This window comes from Grammomys surdaster, unplaced genomic scaffold, assembly GCF_004785775.1.
Source record: "Grammomys surdaster isolate TR1022 unplaced genomic scaffold, NIH_TR_1.0 278, whole genome shotgun sequence".
NCBI lineage: Eukaryota > Metazoa > Chordata > Mammalia > Rodentia > Muridae > Grammomys > Grammomys surdaster.
Window position 1 is genome coordinate 12,451,664 of NW_021604719.1, and position 5,938 is coordinate 12,457,601.

General features: G+C 41.0%; 1 pseudogene; it reads right to left on the bottom strand.

The window, feature by feature from the left end:
- Positions 1–3,436: 3,436 nt before the first annotated feature.
- LOC114629184 lies at positions 3,437–4,299 on the bottom strand (annotated as a pseudogene).
- Positions 4,300–5,938: the final 1,639 nt, after the last annotated feature.

Consider the following 5,938-nt stretch of genomic DNA (forward strand, 5'->3'; position numbering starts at 1 on the left):
GGAATAAGATACATACTGTGAACTACTGCAAATTGAAAATATATACTCTCCTTTTGATTTATAGGGACACATAACTAAATGATTGCCTTGGTCAATAGAAATGCTGAACGTAGGAATGAATAATGGTGGAATTATTACTGAGTTATAAGACGACCATGTACCTTTGGGAGCCAGTAGCAAAACACTATATTTGAATATGACATATCTCTTAGACTTATGTTACCAAGATAGCGAAGCCACATCGGAAAACTGGAGCTATTAGAATGTGGAGCCTAGCTAGCATAATCAGGTAACTAGAGAAAAGATTTTGAAGGTTAACTTGGCCCCTAGTTCCTGTGTCCCTGTCTGCCATGATGTGAACAGCTGCCCTTTACCACATGATCCCGCCAGCATGTTGTTCTACCCAAATAACTATGAGCTGAACCCTGTGAAATCAGAGTTTAGAGAAGGGACTGGAGAGATGTCTCAGTGGTTAAGAGCACTGGCTGGTCTTTCAGAGGTCCCAAGTTCAATTCCCAGCAACCACATGGTGGCTCACAACCATCTGTAATGGAATCTGACACCCTCTTCTGTTGTGTCTGAAGACAGCTATAATTGTACTCATATACATAAAGTAAATAAATAAATCTTTTAAAAAAAATTTAGAGAAATCTTTCCTCCTCTAGAGTTGTTTGGCCAAGAGTTTTATCAAAGTAAAGCAAAAGTAACAGAGCTACCAAGAAGAAAGAAAACAATGTTATCAGTCTTTCTTAAGCCTCTTTTGCACATTCTATTCATCTTTTCTTATGCCTTTGAGAAAGCATAAGAAACCATTTTTAACCCCACAAGGGAAGACTAGCTCTTGCTATATTTTGTTTTCTAGGTTTAGTGTGACTTAAGCAAAAACTTTAAAGTGGTGAGGTCAGCATCACTTCTTCCTCTAAAGGTAAGTTTGTGTATTCAAGTTTTTGTTTCTAGGCTTCTAGCAATGAGTGTATACAGGGACAAAAGGATCTGGAGTTGCTTGTCATGTTGAGCTTTGCTGTCTATGATGTTCATACCACAGAACTCTGATTAGTAGAACCAACAAGCCCACATATGTAGCTACCCTAGAGCTATGTCCTCCAGTGGAGCATGTTTGTGATTCAAAGGTCACTTTAACTTTATATGGTAACCTGTTCCTTGAGATAACAGACTGCTTGTGTCTGACAAAGGAAGAAGAGAAATTCTAAGATTCCCCCCCCAAATGTATGTTAAATTTCATATCAGATCCATTTTGTAAGTGTGTGGCTGTTTTTATATATTGTATTATTTAATCAATAAGCATTATTAAGGGATATACTTGAAATAGACTAAAAATTGTGTCATTCAATATTTGAAACATATTTGGTGGGTGTGTGTGTTTTTAAAGTAGCGCAATGAAAATTTGAGCACATGTCATTCCTTAGGCTTCATCAGATTTACCGGCTGAAATCCACATAGACGTTTAGTGATCTCCTTATTAGATATTCAGAATGAACTAAAATGGCACACTGAGTGCAGGAAAGCAGCAGCCTTCTCAGGGTTTGGACAGGAAGTCCACAGAATAATACCAGTTTCAAGTCTAGCGCCATTGCATGGATGAGACTCACAACGTAGATAAGCTAAGAAGCACTTACCACTGATTTCCACTCGGCTGCACATGAAAACATTTAGATTTTGTTAGTTTTACTCTTTGTCCAATGTTATCATCATACCGTGCACCTGAACCTCAAGCATTGCGTGCACACTAAAATAGCTTAACTTAAAAAACAATGTTTCCGTCATCTCAGAAACTGAAGTGTGACATTTAGTTTCACAGAAGGCTTTTGTTTCCTTTGGTTTTCACTCAGAAGTTTTAAAATATTTTATTTAAAATTTTGTTTTCGTGAATGTTTATGCATTTTATTTAACTCTATGAGAAAAAGCAAGCTTTTTTTTCCTTAAACCAAAGACATACAAATCACTCCTCCATTGCTTACACACAACTGTAATATAGTTTGAGCTTATAAATATATATGTAAAAAGTCAATCTCTGACTATTATTCCTCAGGAATAGCATTTTAATACATCCCTTTTATATAACTTTTGAAAAATCTAAAGAAGCTTTATAGATAAAAGGTATAATATTTCAATTTTACTTATAGATTCATGTGATGATTACTATTCAATGTTAACCTGACTGGATTTAGAATCCTCAAGGAGACATACCTCTGGGAATGTCTATTAGGACATTTTCAGACAGGTTTAATGTGGGGAAAGGGAAGGAGGAGAGACACATTCTGAATTTTAATACAACACCATTCTAGTTTCATTGTCTTAGGGTTTCATTTCTGTGAAGGGACACCATGAGCAAGGCAACTTGCGTAAAGGAAAACATTTAATTGGGGCTGGCTTACAGTTTCTGAGGTTCAGGCCATTATCATCATGGCAGGAAGTAAGATAATGTTCATGTTCAGGCAGATATGGTACTGGAAGAGCCAAGATTTCTAAATCTTGATACAAAGGCAAAACAGGAGACTCTCTTTCACAGGCCACTAGGAGGAGGGTTTCTTACCACATTAGGTGGAACTTGAGCACTTGAAGACATCAAAGCCTGCCTACACAGTGACATACTTTCTCCAACAAGTCCACCCCTATTCCAACAAGGCCACACCTACTAATAGTACCACTTTCCATGGGCCAAGCACATTCAAACCTCAACACTCATGGCCTGGGGTCCTGAACTGACGACTAGCATTCCTGAATCTTTCTCCTTCCTGACCTCGGATGCTAGGTGACCAGCTGTTTTATGTTTCTGCTGACATGCATTCCCTCCCATGATGAACTGCATCTCCTGAAATCCTGGGCCAAAACAAACTTTTATTTTCCTAAATTGCTTTCGTCAGACTTTTCTCCAGAGCAATAGAAAATGTAACTCATACAGTACGGCTGTTGCTGCAACAAACATGACCCTGCGGCTAATGGGCCTTGGGAAATGTTTTGTGGGAGAAATATTGTGCAAATGTTTGTAGCTGTGCGCTAGAAACATCCTAGAAATCTCCAAATGCTCTAATCAGAGGTTAATATGCTTTTCTGGTAGGGGCGGAAAAACCAAATAGGAATAGGAACATGCACAGTGCACAGTTCACAGGTTCAGAAATGAACACAGATTACATTCTGGCAGAGAACTGCATTCTGCCCTTGTCTTGAGAACCTGAGTGAGGGTTAATTAAAAAAAAAAAAAACAAACAGACATAGCTGTTCTGTTTTTATTATTCTACTTTTGCTTTTTTTATTGATGGTATTCAAGACAGTAGGGCTCCCTAGGACCCTCCCATTATTGTGGGGTCTGGGATGGAAACTGAAGGAGATGCTTAGTATAAGTTGGAACAGGGACTCCTTGGCAGCTGAGGGCCTCTCTCTGCTCTCCTTGCAGGGGTGGGTGGTCCAGGGCTTTTTACTCCTTGGAGGCCACGTACACCACAAGGTACACAACCCTGTTGCTGTAGCCATAGTCATCCTCATACAAGAAAATAAGCTTTACAAAGTTGTCATCAAGAGCAACGCCAGCCCCAGCATCAAAGGTGGAAGAGTGCAAGTTACTGTTAAACTTGCAGGAGACAACCTGGCCATCAGTGTAGCTCAGGATGCCTTGAGTGGACTCTCAGATACCGGCTTTACCACCTTCTTGATGACATCATACTTGGCAACTTTCTCCAGGTGGCATGTCAGATCCAGGATGGAAACATTGACTGAAGTACACAGAAGGCAATACTTGAGCTTCCCATTCAATTCTAGGATGACCTTGGCCACAGCCTTGGCAGCACCAGTAGGTGTAGGGATGATGCTCTGGGCAGCCCCATGGCCATTATACCATAACTTTCTAGAGGGGCCATCCGCAGTCTTCTGAGTGGCAGTGATGGCATGGCATGAGTCCTTCTACAATGCCAAAGTTATCATGGATGACCCTGGCCAAGGGGGCTAAGCAATTGGTGGTGCAGGAAGCTGACAATATTGAGTGAGCTGTCATACTTCTCATGGTTCACATTCATGATAAGCATGGGTGCATCGGCAGAAGGGGCAGAGATGATAATCCTTTGAGCCCACCCTTCAAGAGGTCTCCAGCCTTCTCCATGTTGATGAAGACGCCTGTAGACTCTATGGCATACTCAGTGCCAGCATTAGCCCACTTGATGTGAGTGGGATCTTACTCCTGGAAGTAGTGATGGGCTTCCTTTTGATGACAAGCTTCCCATTCTCAGCCTTGATTCTGCTGGTAAACTTGCCATGGATAGAATAATACTGGAACATGTAGATCATATAGTTGTCAATGAAGGGGTCATTGATTGCAACAATACCCGCTTTCCCAGATGAGCTCACAGCCCTGGTAACCAGGCACCCAGTATAGCCAAATCTGTGCACGCTGATCTTCAGCATCAAGTTTTACAGACAAGTTTGGCACCACGTGAGAAGATGTGGCTGTCTCTGAAACAGGGGAGAGCAGAGAACCACGAAGTTGTTTTGACAGAGAAAATTTTATGATAGCAGAACATTCGGTTTATAGAAAGGTTGGTGGCCACTGCTCCTAGTTGAATCAACAGTGAGAAAGAACAAAAAGACATTGGAAAGTGGAGAGAGATGGCTTAGTGGGTAACAGAGTATGCTTATCTTGCAGAAGACTCAGGATAAGTTTCCAACACCCACATGGTGGCTCAAAACCATCTGTCACTCCAGTTTCTGGTGATGTGATATTCTCTTTTGGCTTCTGCGGGCACCAGGCATTCATGTGACATGCATATATATAGTCAAAAATTCATATGTATAAAATAAAAATAAATATTTTTATAGCAAAAAGAAAGATACAGAAAAATGTTCGATTTCATGAAGAAAGGAACCTGGGGTAATTTAAAACTGCATATAAAGTAGGTGAGAGAAAACAGATGTAATTGTTAATCATACCACTAAAAACAAAATTTCATGCTCTGCACTGGGACAATACAAACAGCGCCCTGAGGACAAGACTCCACTCACTGCATGTTCCAATCATAAAAATGCAAATCCAACTGAAATATGAGATCATATTTTCAGAATGCTTCTGAAGAGGTCCCATGTTAACGAAATGCCTGGGAAAGTATTTTCTTTAGTTCAGCTACCAAGGGTCTCAGAAGCCACTACATCTATGGGAGGGAGCCACCATGTAGGTGCATCAAGCTGACAGCATCATGGCAGAGTATCGTCTACGTGACGGTAATGTATCAGACATGCAAAATCCAAGATCATAAAGGATTGCACCAAGGTATCAGAAAGTTGTCGCAGCCAAGAAATGTGTGTCAGGGTTGGATTTCCTGCCAGGAGACCCTGAAAGGCCACTGTGTGAAGTTCTAAATGTAAAACTCAGGATGTTGCATGTTCCAGGGTGGTAGTATGCTCCAAAAGAGTAGCTACATGAGCAGAGTGGGTGCAGCTCGAGAGAGATCAGATATGTGCTGTAGCTCCAGATCAGGGCTTTTCAAGCTAGAACTAATGTGGTGTGCGAGGAGTATGAGACGGCAAGAAATAAAGGTGGAATACTGTAATTTGAGGTGATTGTTTAGGGGTCAAGTTAACATCGAGTGGAATTGTGAAATTTCCTGTCAATTTGATGGGATTTAAAATCACCTAGAGGATTCACCTTTAGACATGTTTGTGAGGATTTTTTCCAGAGTGGCTTAAATTAGAAGACCCATCTGGAAAGTGGGTAGCCCCATCCCATGGGCTCAGATCCTAAACTGGATTAAAGGGATAAGGCAAGGGAGTGACTGAGCATTGTCATTCCCATCTTTCTGCTGCCTGACATCAGAATCAACGGGACAAACCACCCACACTCCTGCAGCCTTTCAATCCCTGCCACAGTGGAAGGCATCTGCTCAAACCAAACCAAGATAAACCTTTTTTTTCCTTAAGTTACTTTTACCAGGTA